Here is a 22,448-nt window from a genome sequence, read left to right as displayed (position 1 = left end):
AGGCGGGAGAGGCACACGGGTGCACGACGAGGTAACGTGACTCGAGGAGCGCGGGTTGAGCGAGGCAGAGCAAAGCGAAGTCGTGTGGACGGGTATAGAGATCGCGACCCGGGGTATGGGGAAGCCGGCGACCGCCGAGGTAGAAAAGGAAATTTTATTAGAGCCAGCGGTCGTCGAGGAAAAAGAAATTAAAGAATTAATAATAGTGGAAATTGGAATTCAGGAGACCGCAGACATAGAAAAGCACTCGCGGGGTGAAGAGATGGAATATGTGCAAAGTCCGTGCTCGCATCATGATGCCGTGCTTAATCCTTATAAAGATTTGCAGGTGAGGAGGAAGAAGAAGCGCCCAGGTGAGTCGGGCTGTATATTGTGCGGGGAGATTTTGCAGGAGAATGTTTGGCGTGAGAGGGTTTTTTGCGTGCTTGGGATCGAGACGGCACCCGGGCATTTGTGGAGGGTGCCTTGTGAGTGGTGTGAGAGAAAATGGCGCACGTGTGTGGATGGCGCCGGAGAGCGAGTGTGTTACAGTGAGTGAGAACGAATGCACGACAGGGAGTGATTGCAATACAGAGGGTGAGTTGGTTGTGGCGGGTGTGCGAGAACGCACACCTGAGTTTGTTGTGGCGCGTGTGCGGGAGGGCACATCGGAGCGCGTGAGTGGGTATGTGCAAGAGTGCACACCCACGAGTGTTACGGAGGACGTAACGGAGGAGAGGTGTGGAACGGAGTGTGTGATGATAGAGTGTGCGAGGAGAATGGGTGCACAAGAATGTGCGTGAGAGTGTATGGTGGGCATTATGAGTAGACCTGAGTATGGAGCGAAAGAGAATGCACGAGCGAGTACAGAGGTAGAATGCGTGGGATGTACGAGCGGCGTTGGAGCGCCGGGTTTGGTGAGTGTAAAAGGGGTCGCTTATGCATGCGAGCATGTAAGGAAAGCATCGACGTTGACCGGGACAGCGTTTAGGCTGACGGATAGCCGACGCGAGCCCTCGGTCCATGCCGGGCGGTGTGTGCTGTGGGAGCCGGCGGGGATCGGTGTCGCGTCGCTCCTGTTCGGAGCATCGTGCACGATTCGGGCCGGGCCCTGCCCTGCACGGTCGAGTCCGCGCTTTGCCAGGCAAAGCGGGCGGCCGGTTCGAGAGGAAGAAGGAGGGGTCGGAGCAGCGCCCCCTTGTGGTGGCGGCGCTCCACCAGGGTAAGGCTGGGCCATCGCTCATGGGAGCGCAAGGCCTTGTGCCGGGATGGTGCTTGGAGCCTTGGCCCAACCAAACCTCCTCCCCTGAACTGAATGCCGGACAGACTCAACCTACAGTAGACCCAAACCACCCGTATGCATTGCTCGGCTTTGCGAAGCCGAGCTGTAAAGAATGCATGGACGTACCGAGGAGGCTCAGGTATAGCGGACTGTGATGATGATAGTGTAATTGTTTGGAATTGGTAGGGAATTGGCTTGAAATAACTAGTGATTCGAAATTGGGAATAGTGATGATTGGAAATTGATACCCAGTGTCGGGGGGTGGTATCTCTACCATCCCTCACATATTGGGGGCACATGAGCTATAGTTTATGGGGTTATGGCGGTGAAAACCAAGCCAGGGAGGGTTTGGATAATGTATAGGGATTTAGAAAGATGACCATAGGTAACTGTAGATTTAAGTAGCGACATCATACCTGTAGTAGGGGACGTAGGTAGATTAGTTTGGATGATAACGACGTGGGATGTGCAATAGTATAAGGGAAGACGGGAAGCACTAAGTTAGAGGGAAAACCAGGTAGATCAAATGATGCAGTGTGTGTGTAGGAAGTGATTGAGCAGAGTATTGTGAAAGGTGTGATTGTGCATTGAGTTGAGTGTATTGTATTGAGTGAATGGTCCTGGAGGGAAGGAGGGGGCAGGTGCCACCAGGTGTGCAAGTGCAATACAGGTGAATGGAGTGAATGGAGCATGGAGTAAATGGAGTATGGAATAGATGGTATGGAATACATGGAGTATGGAATGGATGGTGTGGAGTGAGTAGTGTGGAATACGTGGAGTGGAGTGGTTGGTGCGAAAGGGGTGAGTGGGGAAGATGGACCCCCTCACGAGTACCCGGGGAGGGTAGTTTAAAAGTAGGTAGAGGGAGGATGTAAATTGTGGTTGGATATTGGCATCTGTGGTGCGGGTAGTTGCACAGGAGTGTTGTGTTGGGTGCATTAGTAGAGTAAATTGGCTGGGCGTGTGGCCAGTTAGTACGTATGGTTAAATGGGCACTCCGCCACTGTTAGTCTGTCGGCCAGGTGAGGCCGCAGGTAGGCTCTGGGAGCCAGTAGTTGTTCAATGGGGCCCGAGGATCCGGAGGACGGACCCGGGTAGCCTGACGCCAGAGAGGGTGGTAGGGGTGAGAGCGCCAGAGGGCCTTCCCCAGGTAGGTTAGGGTAAGGAGCAGGTAAGCTCGGGAGACAACTACAGTGGCGGCAGTGTGCAGGTGAGCGGACCTGCTGTGAGCGCCACACGACCAATCCCTGAAATTGTGCGAGGGCACAGGGAGTAGGATCGGGGGAGTGAGACCCCAAATTGGTGAGCACCACGGTATGTTCAATGGGAGTTCGGTTTTTAGAACCACATAGAGTAAAGATGGCCAATGGTTTTGCAGGGAAAGACCCCGGGTAGTGTAAAAGTGTTAAAGTCATTTAGAAGGTAGTTAGGATTGAAAGTCTCTTCGCACCATCTGCATCCACTCACCAGGGTGACAGGACTCCACACCACCGGTTTTTTGCAAATGTCTGTCTGGTATGTAAGACGCATCATGACGTGGGGGTGACATTGTGCTCATTGTTCCATCTCTTCCTCCTTATGAGGGATTGAAGGTAAATTCGGCATAGAGGGATTAATGAGAAATTGGGATTGATGACGAATTTGGATTAGGGGAGATATGGGGAAGACAGGACGTTAGCGACGGATGTAAATTGTGTAAATACGGGGTAAGGGCAAGGGTAGATTAGGTGACAGGGGGAGGGGACGTACTGTAGGGACGAGCTTTCTCGGCTTGCTCTCCTGCGCACCTCACCTCTGCATTACCTTGTGTTGATGTGTACCCTTGCGATCTTGCCCCACTGCTTGCTTGTCCTCCTTCCCCCCACACACGGATTTGTTTCTTTTGGGCCCGGGGGGAGTGCGCAGGTGCCCGCAGTTGTGTGCCCACACCCTCGCTGCTGCCTGCCTGGACCGGTACCACACTTATGGACCGCACGTTGTTGTGGCCGAGCACCACCATATGGACCACAGGTCTGTGGCCGAGCACCACATTCATGGACCCCACGTTTTTGGGCCTGGCACCTCTGCTGGGGACCAGCCATTGTGGCCAGGGAGATCTTGCTTGCGGACCACGGTAAAGGTGGCACCTAAGCCATGCAGGTGGACCACCCTTAGTTGGCCCCTGCTGGCCATAATTAAAAAGTGGACGCGTTTTGTGCCCTTTTTGTGTATGATTAAATAGGCCGCAAGCAAAGAAGTCATCCAGAACCAGCGGCCCAGCAGAGAAGACATCGGAAACCATTCATTGACATTGATTATTGTGTTTGAAATGTGCATTTTCATTTGTGGTGCAAGTCTCTCTTTGGTGCTTTTTGTGCATATTGGTGCTTATTGGTGCTGGTGGTATTGGTGGAGTGCAGTGTATGCCTTTCCTCTTCTCAAAATATCTTCTTTTTGTTTCCCAAAAGACAGGTCCTGGGTTCACGTTTGTAAATACCAAATAGTGTCTTTGTAAATAACTAGGGCATTGCCCGTACGTGGGTGCCCGTTCCTTGCCAATGCCCGTACTATATATATATCTAAAATTATATCCCCCCCCCCCCCCTCTATTTACATGAAATGGTTTGGTCCAAAGCGAACGGCTTGCGAGTACGGTGACAATCCCCCCCCTCTATTTACATGAAATGGTTTGGTCCAAAGCGAACGGCTTGCGAGTACGGTGACAATCCCCCCCCTCTATTTACATGCAATGGTTTGGTCCAAAGCGAACGGCTTGCGAGTCCGGTGACAATCCCCCCCCTCTATTTACATGCAATGGTTTGGTCCAAAGCGAACGGCTTGCGAGTCCGGTGACAATCCCCCCCCTCTATTTACATGCAATGGTTTGGTCCAAAGCGAACGGCTTGCGGAGTTTGGTAAAGAAATCGCCATAGCGCGGTAACTACTCCTCCGATTAATATGAAACCTTGAAAAGGCACGTAATGGCGCACACGCTCGCTCTGCCATCGGCCACGCCTACGCAACAAAGCGTTCTGTGATTGGCTGCCGGAAGTGAAGTCTTCACTGTCCGGAAGTTCGCAAATCGCAGTTAGGATGAATCGTTTTAATTTAATCGCAGTTTGAATTCGTTTTAAAACATAGTTTAACGGCAACATAGTTTTCCAACGTGAAATAAATGAATACGCTGTCAAATGTGCCGTCCGAGGCAGAGTCTGATCGCCACGTTCGGCACACGTGATAGCTCGCTGCTCTCTGATTGGTTGAAGCGTTTTTTGGACATAGCTCGGTAAGTACTTGTCCGATTAATTTCAAACCTTGAAAAGGCACATCCTCGGGTCCCCAGCAATATACCTGGCAAGTTTCAAGTATATCGGACCCGTGGTTGTCGAGAAACAGCGGTCACAGACACACAGACACACAGACACACAGAGATTGCTGGAATTATAGATAGATGCTCCCCACCGTCCATGTGTAGTTTGAGAATTAATTCCGTGATTCGGTTATCCTGTGGGCGTGAACCTGTAAGGTAGAATGCAACGCAGCAGGCGAGACATACTTAGTTGTTTTAAAAATGTCGCACTCAGGGTGAAGTTAATAGTAGAGGGTTACCACACCTGAGTGTCACATTAAGTTAAAGTTCTGTCGGGCCGGGATGGCCCTGGAGGTAATGAGGGTGCAGTGTTGTGGTTTTTAGAACCCTCCACTTTGTAAATATCTGTAATATTCCCTTATAAATAATCCCCTGTAAATACTCCTATTTTTGGTGAAAAGGTCAAAGGTCGCACCCTAGTTAGGCCACGAGCAACACGTAGCACACCATAGGCTTCTTCTTTAGTTATTTCATTAGTATGTGTTTCAGGTAAGGATCTGTTCCCAATAGTTGAATCTGTGTTGTATTAATTAAATAAGAGTAGGCCCCCTTGTCAATTCATATTGTGGCGTAGCCTTCCTCCAAATTGTGTTCCTGGGCTTGCCAGTAGCGTTTGCTGCCTGGCTCAGCCGCCATTGAACACGAGGTCAGGCTTGGAGAAGAAGGGGGCGGGGTGGCAAGAACGAGGTGTGGCCACGTCAACTCACCACCAGGGCGTGGCCGGTAAGCCCCCACCAGCCAACCAGGGCTGAGGTGAGCTCATTAATAGGTGTGGCTCAATGAAGCACGGCTTGATTTCTAAGCGGGTTATAAAAGCGTAAGCGCCAATCCCTCTCGAGAGATGCGTGAGGGGAGGCCATTGATAACGGTCGGTGCCGGGGGATGCTGATTGTGAACGAACTGTGCGGGGAGCGCTCGATTGATTGTCACGTTGTTGGAGCGACCTGCGCGAAGGTACCCTCAGAGACGAACGCTGGGCGAGAGAGAGTTGGCCCGAAGATTACGTACGCGGCATCCCAGTCCCCCGCATAATTATAAGGTCCAGTCACGCACCAATGACACATGAAGCTGCCTGCCATTCTTCGTGGTGGACCCGGAGCCTGGAACCATCTGCTTGGACCCTTCTCTTCCTTCCCACCACCACCACCCCATTCGGGAAGTGTGTTTGTACTGTCCTGGGCGTGTGATAATATAAGACTGTTTAAGGCTGCCCTGTGTCACTGCTTCTTCTTCTTGTATATTCCCTTCTTTCATTTCCTCTTCGGGTTTCTTGTACATTAATTAATAAATTATATTTGGTCTTCCTTTACTTTGGTTCCTCTCATCCGGTCGCTTGCATCCTGTCCCCAATTGAATATCGGTGGCACGATATAGGAACCGCTCAGAATCGGGTTAGTCTTTCTGCTAATGGCTCGAGCTTCGGATTGCTAAACCGCTCGGCAAAATTCCATCGTGCCCGTGGCTCGGGCAGAAGTAGCGCCCTGCTTTGCGGCGAGGTTGGCGAAGGTATCTGGGAACCCATTGACCAGTCACCCTGGTCAATCTCAACCCCGCAAAGGAGCATGATATCTTCTAGGACTCGGACGGCCAGCTTAATAGACGAGGGGATTAAACCCCCCTCGGTAAGGGGAGCGCCGTAATTCGAGATCCGCAACAATATATATATATATATATATGTATATATATATATATATATATATATATATTATATATATATATATATATATATATATGTATATATATATATATATATATATATATATATATATATATATATATATATATATGTATGTATGTATGTATGTATGTATGTATGTGTGTGTGTGTGTGTGTGTGTGTTTATGTATATGTATATATGTATTGTTAATGTCTGGCTTCCTTCTTGTAACTACAGTGCAATAACGGGTCTTTATTTTGCTTAGGGTAGAAGCGAGGGGCAGGATAAACTAAGATCCACCCAGAAGGAAGTTAGAGGGAAGATTAGGGCCATTAAGTTTGATTGTGAGAAGGGAACAAAGAAGGTGGAGGCGATAGGGCAAGCAATAGAAGAGAAGAGATGGTAGATCGATGAGAGGGTAGAGAAGGGGAAGGAAATAATATAAAATTAATTAATAAGTCGAGATACATTCAAAGTACACCGCCCCCGTGACAAATAAAAAAATAACATGCCCTCCAGCACGCGGCATTGCTGGGACATCTTCGGCACCCGGCGTTCCTATCTTGCAGCACATAGAGACGAGACGGTGAGGGAGAGGTGTACAATAATTGCGTAATTAAAATAAATAAATAATCATTGTAAAATAATTAATTTCTCAATCAATTGGCTAATACCATTCCTAAATCAGTCGTTTCATCTGATGCTGTAACATTTTGAAAATTAATTAAATAATTAATCAATCGGAAAAATAATTAATTAATTGATTCATCAATATATAATGAATCAATTAATTGATTAATCAATAGATGAAAAAATCCTTTATAGCCACATCACTTGGTCACTGTCGTGTCCACATCTCAGCTTCTGAGCTCAAAAGGTGCCTGAGATATTGCCCAGATGAGAAAGAAAATAAATAAGTGATTAATAATGAAAATAAATAATAATCATAAAATAAGTAAATTATTAATCATTTGGCTAATGACGTACCTAAACCACCACTGTGTAGTCCGAATCTGTAACTTTAACAAAATAATTAATTAAGTAATTAATCGAATAACTAATTAACGAAACAATTAATTGATTAATCAATATATCAAAAATACCCTTTATAACCAAATAACGTGGTCACTGTAATGTCCAAATATCAGCTTTCTAGCCTAAAAGGTGCCTGAGATAATGCCTAGAAGAGAAAGGAAATAAATAAGTACTTGATAAATTGATGATAATTAAATAATTAATTAATTAAATAGTAGTGGAGGAAACAAATAAAAGGGTAGGGAACCTAATGGAGGTCAAACAGCATGTGGCAGTTGTGAGGGATGATGTTGGGATGACTTTGCAGGACCAGGAATGGAAGCTGAAAGCTCTCGAGCTAAGGGATGGTGCAGTGACAAAAGAGGAGGTATGGTGCACAGAGAGCTTTGGTGAGGACGTGATGAAGAAAGCGTGTCAAATGTGTCACATGAGAGCCATGGACGGACTGGCTGCCTATAGATGCCTAGTCGACACCAGGTGGGTAGGTCCATTTGTTGGCTGGTGGGTCGCAGCCGATCACCTCTTGGGCTGAGGAATGATTGGTTTTATGATCCGACCGACAGAACGAGAGGCTATGTATATGATCTGGACCAATTTTCCACGAGATGAGTAACCTTCCGGAAGGTGATACAGTTTGATTCTTCCGCCACACCAAGCCAGATAAAGGCTGAACTCATCAACTTCGCTGGGAAGTGGGACTCACTGAAAGGTGGTGTGCCAGGTACTTATAAAGTGCACATCACCTCTTGTAATGAAGATCAAATTTAACCGGAAGATACTCGCACAGATTGTCATTGAAGAGAAAGAATCATAACAACACTTTAGTTCTTGTAAAGATTGTGCAGTGTGGCTATTTCCTGTTTTTCTAAAAGGTACAACATGTACTCTGGCACTTAGCACGCATTGCATACGTCAGCTCGACATTACCGGATGCCCTGGGGACCTAATTTTAGCAAGTTGTTGACACCACCACTTTCTCTGGAATTCTATGTGAGAAGACATCAGGACCATCTAGAAGTTTCCATGTTGATGTCGATGGAGAGTGATATCCTCAAGGGCATATCAACACATTCAATGAAATCATTGATCACCTGTCCAAAAAAGAGTAAACTCTTTGGCCTTCCTTTGAACTATCGTTTGACTATATTTTGAACTATCGTTTGACTATATTGACCGTTTGACAAAAATTAATTGAATTCTCAGTTTCTGTGAAGCCCGAGCTCAAAGCCTCGATAGTGTGTTCGTACTCCTTATCTGACATGTGGACAGTTTTGCTAAAAACTCTTTGTCGTGTAGTTCTGGGAGGATCCAATGAAACTTTATTCTCCCTCAGTTACCAAATTGCTAAGTCATCATCCATAGCAAGGAAGTAACTAGATGGTATTCATAGAATACTTACTCTGCGCAGTCAACTTGTTGTGAGCCAACTCTTCTGTTTTTGAACTTTTTTTTTTCTTTGATCCAATATGGCTGCCACACCACATGAGCAATGACATCATAAATTTATATTCTCTAATATAATCGTTGCATAGATCAGATCACGCTCAATACATTTCAAACTGATCAGACTAAGCGTTGTCCCTGTCGAATTATGACGTCAGAATTATGGTACCAATGACGTCATCATTAACAACACCTATTCCCCATAAGGAGTTCTTTACAATGAGCCATGTTTAAAAAAAATTCCATGCAGTGGTTTTGGAGATATAGAGGTGCAACATTTTTCGGTTTTCCCAAGATGGTGCCTGTACTACATGACCTATGATGTCATGGTTATCATTTAAATATTCTGCAGGAGGAGGCGCTGCTATGGTGAAAATTTCGTGCCCATCAGACCAACAGTTGCTGAGAAAAAAAATTCACAATGATCGGATAAGTGTTGTACTTGTCGAATTATGACGTCATAACGAAGGCACCGATGACATGATCATTAATATATCTTATTCCCCAAGGGCAGTACTTGACAATGAGCCATGTTTCAATTTTTTCCATGGAGTGGTTTCGGAGATATAGAGGTGCAACTTTTTTTCGATTTTTTCAAAGATGGCGTCTGTACCACGTGACCTATGACGTTATAATTATCATTTAAAAAAATTCTACAGGAGGAGCCGCATATATTCTGAAAATTCCGTGTCCATCGGACTAACAGTTGCAGAGGAATTTTTGTTTTATTCATACTGATCAGATCAAGCATTGTACTTGTCGAATTATGACGTCATAATTAAGGCACCGATTACATCACCATCAATATATCTTATTCCCCACGGTAAGTACTTGACAATGAGCCATGTTTCAATTTTTTCCATTAAGCGGTTTGGGAGATATAGAGGTGTGACGTTTTTCCAAGATGGCGTCCGGACCACGTGACCTATGACGTCATAATTATGAATAAAAAATTATACAGGTGGAGGCGCTTCTATGGTAAAAAAAATTCGTGTCAATCGGACCAACGTTTGCGGAGAAAAAGAATTTTAAAAATGCAGACACGTACAGCACACGGCACACGTACGCAACTGAATGCTTAACCCTGATTTTCGCTTCGCGTGCGCAGGGTAACAATTGCCTATAGAATCTCGGTTGTGGTTCAAAATCATTTCTTCATCATTGCCAGGCCTTTAGCTTGATCTCAGTGAGTCTGGCCTTTTCATCTGTTTATTTTTGGTTGGTAGGTAATTGGTTCTGCTTTTGTAATCAAACTGCTTTTGTAATTTTTGTTTTGTAAGCCAAATCATGTAATCAAACAATGTATAGAATCCATCATCATGAATAGAAATGCTATTTCTTCGGTGCTCATTCGGTCCATTCTTGCTCGTATTCTTACTTTCCCATTCCACTGAAGTGTCATTATTATACGTTCATATAACCCAGAATGAATGCCCCAACCATAGTTTTGAACAAGGAGAAAAAGACATAAAATGTCACAGCACCCGTGGATTTAGTAATTTTGCTGTACGGAGTTAAAGGCTGCCAGTTGGCCATCTTTGGTTATATTTCCAGTTGGCCATCAAAATCTTCTGCATATCTGCACTCATGTATTATCTTTGTGCTAAGTTTGAACAAAATCTGTCCATGCATGTCGAGAAATGGTAGGGGACATGTTTTAAGTAACAAAATGGCCACCAATCGGCCATCTTGGATCTGATCTTGAAGCAAAATGACGAGCATATGTAAGCCATAATTCATTATCTGTGTGCCAAGTTTGAACAACATCTGTATATGCATGTCCGAGTTATGGTTGATGACGTGTTCAACATTGGGTTTTTTACAACTAAAATGGCCGCTAGTCCGCCATCTTTGATCGCATCGTGAAATAAAATTATGCGCATATGTATGATGATGATGATGATGATGATGACCACTCCTGTTGCACCGTGATGATGCATAGGGCTGCTGAAGCAGTTTCCTTGGCTATTGAGCATAATCCTGGTCAGGTCGCCACTGCGATGCAGGATACCTGAAGTGGCTCATTCATCCACAGAAAGCTGGTAGTGGTACTCAATTTGCCAGCCTCGGAAGGATGATAGGCTGAGTCAACCCCTCCTGGTGTTAATTCAACGGCATGGCAGGGGCTTGAACTCAGGACCTTGTGATCTCAAGTCAACACCAGGCTGTGTATATATGTATACCATCATGTATTCTCTTTGTGCCAAGTATGAACAAAATTGGTTCATACATCTCCGAAATATGGTTGTGGACGCATTGACAGACAAGACCCAATCCATAAGCCCCCGTTTCGGACCAAGTCCAATGGGGGCTAATAATAGCTTTGGTTGCAAAATCGCTCTGAATTGAAATGGAAGTTATTGGTCAGAAGTTTCCTTGAATCGCGAGTTTTGCCTCCAAAATCTCAGACTCCAACACACCACAACAGTAGCATTACTCCTTTGGTGTTCGCGATGTTCAGGAGTGAATGCTGTGAGATGAGCGTGGGGGAAGAGGAGGTGGAGTGATTGTTAGCCAGACATACGTAGGTTTGGGCCTCTACCCATGGAGGGAGCAGGGAGACCGGAGGGATTGGGTCCCTCATCAGTCTCACAAGGACCTGTGTTCGGACAGAGCACGTCTTTGACAGACCTTGAATCAGCTCAAAAAGGCCGCTTTGGAATACAACAGTAAGACCTAGTTAAAGGTCAGCTCGTCGTGTGAAAATTGAAAGCAGGTGAATCAATAGCGGAATTGACAAATGATGCTCAGGTGCAGCACGGATCGCACACTGGGACATGGCAGCACACGCCAAAGAAAGCCTAACATTAGACTGTTTCACCCAGGCCATTCTGGACCCAGACTTGAGGGCTCATCTGTCGGTGTGGCTCCCGGCCACTGTCGGTAAGGCAGCCAACACCGCTGCCTGCTGGGAGTCAGTGAGATCCTTACCGAGGGGGGTGAGCACCTGCCAATCTGGGTCTATAAGTGGGACCCGTGGGAACCAATGGTATTGGTGAAATGTTCGGGGAATACCAGGTCACACTTCGGCTGATATGGTGCAAATTATGATAAATTGATCCATTTAACGTTGTTTCACTTAATTTGTGGTTTTCAAGAATCTAACCACGACGTTAACGGAGGACCAAGTGTATCTACAGTACCTTCAGAAAGTATTCACTCCCCTTGACTTTTTCACATTTTGTTTTGTTATAGCCTGAAATGGATTGAATTGAGATATTGTTGTCATGAATCTACACATAATACCCCAAAATGTCAAAGTGGAATTTTTTACATGGGAATTAAAAATGAAAAGTTTAAATGTTTTGAGCGACACCCAAAAAGTGACACCCAACAACCCTTTGCTATGACACCCAAAATTGAGTTCAGGTGCATATAATTTCCTTTGATCATCATTGAGATGTTTCTACAACTTGATTGGAGTCCACCTGTGGCAAATTTAACTGATTAGACATGATTTAGAAAGAAACACACCTTTCTATATAAGGTCCCACAGTTGACAGTGAATGTCAGAGCAGAAACTCGACCATGTAGTCCAAGGAACTGTCCGTAGAAGTCCGAGATATATTTGTGAGAAGGCATAGATCTGGGGAAGAGTATAAATCAATTTATTGAGTGTTAAAAGTTCTCAAGAACACAGTGAGCCCGATCATGAGGAAATGGAAAGAATATGGACTACCCAGACTCTAGCTAAAGCTGACAGTCTGATCAAAGTGAGCAACCGGGCAAGAAAGGCCTTGTTCAGGGAGGTGACCAAGAACCGCTATGACAGAACTACAGAGTTCCTTGACTGAGGTGGGAGAACCTGCTGGAAGGACAACAGTCTCTGCAGCACTTCTCAAATCTAGGCTTTATTGGAGAGTGACCAGATAGAAGACACTCCTGAGTAAAAGGCACATGACAGCATGGCCTGGAGTTTGCAAAAAGTCACATGAAAGATTGAAAGCATGAGGCACAGGATTCTGTTGTCTGGTGAGACATAAATTTAACTCTTTGGCCTGAATGTAAAATGCTACATCTGGCGGAACCAGAGCAAAGCTCATCACCAATCTAACACCATCCCCACAGTGAAACGTGGTGATGGCAGCATCATGCTATGGGGATGTTTTTCAGCAGCAGAGACTGGGAGACGTGTAAGGATTGAGGGAACAATGAATGGAGCCAAATACAGGCGCATCTTGAGGAGAACCCGCTTCAGATTGCAAAAGACCTTAGACTGCGGCAACAATTTAAGTTCCAACAGGAGAATGACCCCAAGCATACAGCCAAAGCAACGCTGGAATGGCTTCAGACTGAAAGTGAAAGACCTTGAATGGCCCAGCCAAAGTCCAGAATTGAATCCCATTTATAATCTGTGGAAAGACTTGAAGTTTTCTGTTCACTGACGCTCCTCATCCAACTTGACAGAACTTGAGAAAATCTGAAAGGAAAATGGGAGAAACTTCCCAAATCCAGATGTTCATCTTTAATAAAATAATAAAGCAGCTAATTTTTTTGGTCCGTGAAACGTTCATCTTTTCCGTGCATCACCCGCACCTCGTGCACAGAATATGCTTTGCAATTAACTATTTAGCAAAGATATATTTGTATTTCATTTTCAATAAATTTGCAAAAATTTCTAAAAACATGTTTTCACTCTGACATTATGTGCTATTTTGTGAAGATCGGTGACAATTTAAAAAAACATTCAACCCATATTAAATTCAGGCTGTAACACAATAAAATGTTAAAAAGACAAGGGATGTGAATACTTTCTGTAGGTGCTGTATATATTGTGATGGGAATGTTTCCTCTGGATAACTCCAAGAGGACGGCATATCTTTAAGAGAACCCAATCGCAATGCATCCCAGAACTTTCTGCGGGATCTCATGCCAAGTGTTGTGTTAGCATAGGAAAAAGCCCGAGTGCGAGTGGGTACAGTGCCGGCGGTTCCCGCAACAGATCTTAGTTAGTCGGCTTAACGGAACCAATGTTACTTAAATACATCTGGGATCAAACTTAGATAAATGAATCTGAGCTGACCAAATGCCTCAGCAGTCTTATCCTGCCATCAGAATGGACAGAATAAGTCAGGACGCAGTTTCTTGAAGAAATGGCCTTTCATGGCAGTAACAAAAGTGTAAGTATTTACAATGGCAGGCCAAACAAGTATTTACAGTGAGAAAAACATGGAAATGACATATATGTACAACAATCACAACACATATACATTCCCACCTATCCCCTATGTCACAGATTCTTAACTACCGGTCCGTGGAGTAATTCCAGAAAAAGAATTTTTTTTCCGCTTTGTATCCAGACTTTGTATCCCGGTTTAGAATAGGTACACCGTATCCCTGCGCATCGTAAGAGGCGACAAGGGTTGGCGTCAGGAAGGGCATCCGGCCATAAAAATATTGCCTCAAAACAGGGAACCATGATTGTCATGGGACCCTCAAGGCTAACCCCCGCTCCAGCGGGGAAAATGGCCTTAAAACGATCATTCATTCATTCATTCATCCAGACTCCTTCTTCCATATGCTAAACATGATGAAGACAGCTGAAAAAATACAAAATATTGACAATTTTAGGCGACCATGACCTTTTGAACTCAAAAGCAATAGGCTTCAGTGACCCAATATGCAAACCCTGCTCAAATTTAAAGTCAAATCAAATGAAAATTTACGATTTTGACCTTTTGATCTAAAAATCAACAATCAGCTTCTAGCTTTTGATTGGTGAACCAATTAAGTGTCCCAATATGCTAATTCTTTAAATTTTAGGTCAATCAGATGAAAATTGACGATTTTAGGTTGACCTTTTAGGTTGATTTAGGTTGACCAAATTGACCTTTTGACAAAATTATTGATTTATGTTCTCCATATTTCATAATAAGGCTTTGTTGAAAATTTTCCGAGAAAAGCTCAAATGGTAAAAAAGAAAAGAAAAAGTGACGGTCCGGACAGACAGACACACAGGCACGCCAACGTGATCACAAAACCCCGTCTCCCGCTGTGCGGGGGACGGACTAATAACACATGATATGAACACCTCGTTTGCAAACAGGATGGAGGATTGCCCCACTATCACCATATTGGACGAAGTTTTTTGAAATAGGTGTTCCCTTAACATTGGATCAGCAGTCTGGCAGATACTAAGTGGCTGCCAAGGTCACCTGACCTATCTCAAATGAAATTCTTCCATTAAGAGTACATAAAGAGTTTGGACTGTCATCTCTTGCTGGTTGATGCAACAGCTGGGTATCTGCATAGGCTCACATGTTCCAGAAAGGATGGATCACGTTTTCTTGCATTGTTTACACATTTATGCTGGAACAAGGAAACAAACAATACAATTGTTCTTAACTTCTGAATTGGTAAAATTAAACAGTTTGGAAAATCCTGGTCTTGACATTCTGTTTAATTAATTAGTTAATGAATTAATTAATTATGTCTCCTTTTCTCTTGATAATCATTTTACTTGTTTAAATTTTTAGCTCACCTGGAACGAAGTTCAGGGAGCTTATGTGATGACGCGTTGTCAGTCCATCAGTCCGTCCGTCAGGTCGTCCGTAAACACTTGAAACTTCTTCTCCGAAACCGCTGATGGGATTGCGACCAAATTTAGCACAAATTATACTTGTGTTGTGACTAAAGTTTGTTCACGGCCTTTTTTTTTTTTTTTTTTTTTTTTGTATACTGAATCGAGGCTCGTGAAAGAGCTAACATTAACTTCACAAACAAATCGACCAGACAAACAAAATACACAAAAAGAGGGAGCGGAAGACAAGATGGGGAGAAAAGGGGAAGCACACACACACAACATCCGAGAGCAGGGAGATGTGTGGAAGGGAGAGGGCCCGGGGGGAGGAGGCGTGGGAAGGGGAAGGAGAAGTATAAAGCACAAGGACACCAAGGACTTCCAGGACAAAAGTTGGTATTTCAAAAAGTGGCATTGGGGTGAAATTAGCGGGGGTAGAAAAGATCAAGGTTTTGGATGGGGGAAGATAAGAGATGGTGGTGAACAGCTGTTTTAAAGACTTGGAGGGTGGAGTGGGATTGAAGAGAGTGAGGGAGTTTGTTCCAGAGGTGGGAGAAAAGAGGAATGAAGGAGTGAAGGTGAGCAGAGAGTCTTGATTTTGGCAGTTTAACCAAAAGAGGGTTGCAGGCAGATCTTGTGCGACCTGTAGGAATATTTGCGGGACAGAGCCCAGAGAGAGCTGGGGGGACAAGGCCAGAGAGGAGTCGGTAGAAGATGGAAAGACCACCAACCTGCCTGCGGTGAGTGAGTGAGAGGCCCTTGGAGTTAGCTTCATCGCGGGAGATTCCAATGATTCTGAATGCTTTGGTTTCAACAGCGTGAAGGCGAGCTAGGTGTGAGGCAGGAGCACCAGCCCAGAGGGGAGAGCAGTATTCCATTGAGCTGCGGATGAAAGCCTTGTATGTGGTGAGGAGCTCAGGTGTGCCAAGGAAGGACTTCGCACGACGGAGGATGCCCAGTCGGCGACTGGCTTTGGAGGCCAGATTTGAAATGTGGTTTTCCCAGGAAAGATCATGGCACATAGTGAGACCCAAAAGCTTGAGTGACAGAACTTCTTGGAGAGGATTATTCAGAAAGTGGATGGGAGGATTTTAAAAAATCTGCCTCTTTCGGGGATTACGGGGAGTCAAAGTGGGTCCAGGTTTTACCCCCCAAAATATGTATTTGCTTTCTTCTCAGAAACTACATATGCAATTCTGATGAAACTTGACCACAACCTTAATCACCTGTGTTGTACCAAAGCTGGTTGGTGACAATAACAAAATCAGAGTCTAAGGTGGTCTATGGGGCGGGTGTAAGGGGGAGTGGGGCTGCTGCTGAAAATAGGTATTTCCTTTTTTTTCAGAACCTACACACACAATTTTGTTAAAACGTAACCACAACCTTCATCAAACGTTATGTACCAATGTTTTATTTTTTATATATATTTTTTGTATACAAGATCGAGGCTCGTATAAGAGCTAACATTAATGACAAAAAAAAAACGCACACATAAGATGAAATAAAGAGAGCGGGAGACAAGATGGGGAGAGAGGGGGAAGCACACAAGTACAACATTTGAGAGCAGGGACATCGGGAGATCTGTGGGAGGGAGAGGGCTTTGGGGGAAGAGGCGTGGGAAGGGGGGTGGGGTTGGGAGAGGTAAAAAAAACACATCGACACTGCTAGGACTTCCAGGAAAGAAGTTGGTATTTCAGAAAAATGGATCTGGGGTGAATTAACAGGGGCATAAAAGATCAAGGTTTTGGATGGGGAAAGATAAGAGATGGTGGTGAACAGCTGTTTTAAAGACCTGGAGGGATGAGTAGGATTGAAGACAGTAAGGGAGTTTGTTCCAAAGGCGGGAGAAAAGAGGAATGAAGGAGTGAAGGTGAGCAGAGAGTCTTGATTTTGGCAGTTTCACAAGAAGAGGGATGCTGGCAGGTCTTGTGCGACCTGTAGGAATATTTGGGAGACAGAGCACAGACAGGGCTGGGGAGCTAGGCCAGAGAGGAGTTGGTAGAAGACGGAAAGACCACCAACCTGCCTGCGGTGAGTGAGTAAAAGGCCCTCACAATCGGCTTCATCGCGGGAGATTCCAATGATTCTGAAATCTTTGGTTTCAACAGCGTGAAGCTGAGCGAGGTGGGAGGCAGAAGCACCAGCCCAGAGGGGAGAGCAGTACTCCATGGAGCTGCGGATGAAAGCCTTGTATGTGGTGAGGAGCTCAGTTGTGCCAAGGAAGGACTTCGCACGACGGAGGATGCCCAGTCGGCGACTGGCTTTGGAGGCCAGCTTGGAAATGTGGTTTTCCCAGGAAAGATCATGGCAGATAGTGAGTCCCAAGAGATTGAGTGACAGAACTTCTTCGAGAGGATTGTTGAGAAAGTAGATGGGAGGGTTGTCCAGTCGGTCTTTTCGGAGAGACATAGTAAGAGTGTGAGATTTGTCAGGTTTGAAAGACATGTTCCACTTGTTTGACCAGTCTGTGATTTTGTCCAGGTCTGCAGAGAGTGAGGAGGGTGCAGACTGCCGATCTGAGGGATGAGGAATGGAGCGGCAGAGCGTGGAGTCATCAGCAAAGAGATAGAGAGGATTTTCCAGAGAGTTGGAGAGATCATTGATGAAGACCAGAAAAAGCACAGGGCCCAGGACACTGCCTTGGGGAACTCCAGCCTGAACAGGAAGGGGTGATGAGAGAAATCCATTCAAGGCCACACGTTCACTACGACCAGAGAAGAAGTCCGCAAGCCATGCATGGAGATTTCCATGGATACCATAAGAAGAGAGTTTGGTGAGCAGAGCGAGGTGCCAGACCGTATCGAAGGCACGTGATATATGTCAAGGGAGAGAGCTGTAATTTCCTGTTTGACATTGAGGACCTCCATCCATTGTTGAGACAGCAGAAGCATCATGTCCAGAGTAGAGTGACCTGGTCTGAATCCAAATTGTTGATCAGAGATCAAGCCATTGGAGAAAAGGAAGGATTTGATATCCGAAGCAATGATGGATTCCATGACTTTGCTGATGATTGGGAGCAGGCTGATTGGTCTGTAGTTGCAAGGATCTGTTTTTGCACATTTTTTGTGTACAGTGGTAATGTTTGCTGATTTCGAAGCTGAAGGCAGATGACCTTGAGCAAAATAGAGGGTGAAGAGAACAGAGAGAGGGTGTGAAAGAGCGGAAGAGCAGAATTTTAGGACCCGTGGGCTGATGCCATCTGGTCCAGTTGCAGAATCAGAGTCACCAGGATTTGGAAGAGGGAGACAGGTTTGAGAGTTCAGTCTTGAGATTAGAGAGATAGTGTTTCCTGGCTCTTCCGAGGGTAGACACACACTTGTTCCGAGCTTGGTGGAAGGAACTGAGATTGCCTTCCGTTGGATTAGCCTTCCACGAGGCAAAGGCAAGTTGTTTCATGGCAACTGCCTCACCACAAGATTCCGTGTACCATGGATGGGAGGAAGGGTAAGACAACTGAAGACGGGATGGGATAAATCTGTGAAATCTAATCTGTTTGTTCAAGGCATTGGAAAAATTGGGGTCTGAGGAGGTACATGGGGTGGGGGAGGGGGGAGGGTTTGCCCCCCAAAATAGGTATTTTTTGTTTGTTTGTTTAAAGTTCCCCATATCCCATCCCTTTCAAATCCCTCCCCTTGTCCCTTCCCTCCCAAACTCCCCCCTCACCCCTCCCCTTCAAATCTCCCCACCCTCATTGCTTCTCAATTTCCCCCCTCTCACTCCCCCTCCTCAAAGCGTCCTCCCCACTTCTTCCCCCTTCAAACTCTCACCTCCATCTCCCCCAACCTTCTGCCTCGCTCTTCCCCCTCCTCAAATAACACCTCATTGTGGCTCACCCAATCACCATCAAACCTTTTGTCCGCCCCATCCTTCCCTTTCTCCGAGCTATTCTGAAATCTCTGACACACCTTCAACAGCTCTCCCTACCTCTTCCACCTCTTCCACATCTTACCCTACCCCTCCTCCCCCCTGTTCTGTATCTGATGCTCCCCCTTCCTCTTCATTAACGGTATGGACCTCAAACATCCGGGGCCTTCGTTCAAACTTAACTGATCTCTCCATACAGGTTGCTTCTGTCAAACCAGACGTGATCTGCTTAACAGAAACTTTCCTCCTTTATGATGTCTCTGATTCCATAGTATCTCTCCCGGGCTACTCCCTCCTCCGGTATGATAGACCTGAGCCTCGTCCTGGAGGCGGGGTTGCTATCTTTATCAAAAACTCTCTTCCTCACTCGCCCTGCACTGCACTCTCTCCACCTCACCCCCAGGAATACCTCTGGCTACGGCTTCCCCTTCGCTCCCACCTCTTGTTCATATGTGTGTTGTACCGTCCACCAAACAGTGATGACTCCATCTACATCTCGCTGTCTGATGATATGGACCAACTTCTATCTACTCATCCCAACTCTCTCTTCCTCATATGTGGTGATTTCAACTGTCATCATGCCAGTTGGCTGGGTGTGGGTACCTCTCTCACCAGCCATGGCTCCTCAGCAAAGGACTTCTGCGACTCACTGGGACTGACACAATCTGTCAATTTCCCGACCCGGATCTCAGTCAACGGAACATCTTCTCTTCTGGACTTGGTTATGACTAACTTCCCTGAAAATGTCTGCTGCTCTTCTTCTGCTCCGATCGGATCATCTGATCAGGTCCTTGTTAAAGTGGACATCTCTCTGACCATCCTCAGGGAGCCTGCTCAGCGTCGACGAGTCTGGCATTTCACTCAGGCCAACTGGCACGGTCTTCAAGCAGCCATCAATCATCTGGACTGGTCTCCCATCTCTACCACCTCTGACATCAACTCATCCTGGGAATTCTTCCAAAGTAAATTGCTCTCTCTCATGCACAGATTTATCCCATCCCGTCTTCAGTTGTCATACCCTTCCTCCCGTCCATGGTACACGGAATCTTGTGGTGAGGCTGTTGCCCAGAAACAACTTGCCTTCGTCTCCTGGAAAGCAAATCCAACGGAAGGAAATCTCATTTCCTTTCACAAAGCCCGAAACAAGTGTGTGTCCACCCTCAGGAGAGCCAGGAAACAATATCTCTCCCTTCTCAAGACCGAACTCTCTTATCTGTCTCCCTCTTCCAAATCCTGGTGGCATCTGGTCAAATCCGTTTCTGGTGTTTGTTCCCCCTCCATCCCCTCCCTTACCTCAAACGGCTACACAGCTGACTCCGCACGTGAAAAAGCTGAATGCCTCAACTCTGTGTTTGCCTCTAAATCTTGTGTCCCAAACCCATCCCTCTCTGTACCCACCATACCCAGTCGTACCCTGCTGCTCCTGGACTCCGTGTCCTTTCCTCCTGACAAGGTGGAAAAGTTTCTGTCAACCCTCGACTCTGATTCTGCAACTGGACCCGACGGCATCAGCCCACGGGTCCTAAAATCCTGCTCTGCTGCTCTATCTCACCCTCTCTCTGTTCTCTTCACCCTCTCTTTTGCTCAAGGTAAACTGCTATCTGCTTGGAAATCAGCCAACATCACCGCTTTGCACAAAAAAGGTGCAAAAACAGATCCTAGCAACTACAGACCAATCAGCCTTCTCCCAATTATCAGCAAAGTCATGGAATCCATCATTGCTTCGGATATGAAATCTTTCCTCTTCTCCAATGGCTTGATCTCTGATCATCAATTTGGTTTCAGACCAGGTCACTCTACTCTGGACATGCTGCTTCTGCTGTCTCAACAATGGATGGAGGTCCTCAATGCCAAACAGGAAATTAGAGCTGTCTCCCTCGACATATCACGTGCCTTCGACACGGTCTGGCACCCCGCTCTGCTCACCAAACTCTCCTCCTTTGGTATCCATGGAAATCTCCACGCATGGCAGGCGGACTTCCTCTCTAGTCATCTAGTCAACGTGTGGCCCTGAATGGGTTTCTCTCATCTCCTCTTCCTGTTCAGGCTGGAGTTCCCCAAGGCAGTGTTCTGGGCCCCGTGCTTTTTCTGGTCTTCATCAATGATCTCTCTGACTCTCTCGAAAATCGTCTCTATCTCTTTGCTGATGACTCCACTCTCTGCCGCTCCATTCCTCTTCCCTCAAATCGGCAGTCTGCTGCCTCCTCACTCTCTGAAGACCTGGACAAAATCACAGACTGGTCAAACAAGTGGAACATGTCTTTCAATCCTGACAAATCTCACACTCTTACTATGTCTCTCCGAAAAGATCGACTGGACAACCCTCCCATCTACTTTCTCAACAATCCTCTCCAAGAAGTTCTGTCGCTCAAGATTTTGGGTCTCACTATCTGCCATGATCTTTCTTGGGAAAACCACATTTCCAAGCTGGCCTCCAAAGCCAGTCGCCGACTGGGCATCCTCCGTCGTGCGAAGTCCTTCCTCGGCACACCTGAGCTCCTCACCACATACAAGGCTTTCATCCGCAGCTCAATGGAATACTGTTCTCCCCTATGGGCCGGTGCTCCTGCCTCACACCTAGCTCGGCTTCACGCTGTTGAAACCAAAGCTTTCAGAATTATTGGAATCTCCCGCGATGAAGCTATCTCTGAGGGCCTTTCACTCACTCACCGCAGGCAGGTAGGTGGTCTTTCTGTCTTCTACCGACTCCTCTCCGGCCTTGCACCCCCAGCTCTCTCTGTGCTCTCTCCCCCAAATATTCCTACAGGTCGCACAAGATCTGCCAGCAACCCTCTGATGGTTAAACTGCCGAAATCTCGGCTCTCTACTCACCTTCACTCTTTCATTCCTCTTTTCTCCCGCCTCTGGAACAAACTCCCTCACTCCCTTCAATCCCACTCCTCCCTCCAGGTCTTTAAAACAGCTGTTCACCACCATCTCTTATCTTCCCCATCCAAAACCTTGATCTTTTCTACCCCCGCTAATTCACCCCAGATCCACCTTGTTTGAAATTCCAACTTCTTTCCTGGAAGTCCTGGCAGTGTCCATATGTTTTATACCTCTCCCACCGCCCCCTTCCCATGCCCCCCCCCCCCAAAGCCCTCGCCCTCTCTCAGATCTCTCGATGTCTCCATGTCTCTCGGTCCCTGCTCTCAAATGTTGTGTTTTGTGTCCTTCCCCCTCTCTCCCCATCTTGTCTACCGCTCCCGATGTTGTATGTTTTATGTGTCGGTTTGTCTTTCTGTGTGATTAATGTTCGCTCTTTCACGAGCCTCGATCTTGTATACAAAAAAAGAAAAAAAAAAAAAAAAAAGGAAAA

At 46.0% G+C, this 22,448-nt stretch overlaps 1 protein-coding gene across 1 annotated transcript in view; it reads left to right on the top strand.

Annotated features, from left to right (window-relative positions):
* LOC137434058 (ras-associating and dilute domain-containing protein) overlaps nucleotides 1-22,448 on the top strand; it is a 90,149-nt gene that overhangs the window by 17,025 nt on the left and 50,676 nt on the right. The window lies entirely within an intron of this gene.

The sequence above is a fragment of the Myxine glutinosa genome, chromosome 10 (assembly GCF_964187855.1).
Source record: "Myxine glutinosa chromosome 10, kmMyxGlut1.1, whole genome shotgun sequence".
In the NCBI taxonomy this organism is placed as follows: domain Eukaryota; kingdom Metazoa; phylum Chordata; class Myxini; order Myxiniformes; family Myxinidae; genus Myxine; species Myxine glutinosa.
Note: the sequence above shows the minus strand (reverse complement) of the source record. Positions and strands in the feature narration are given on the sequence as shown.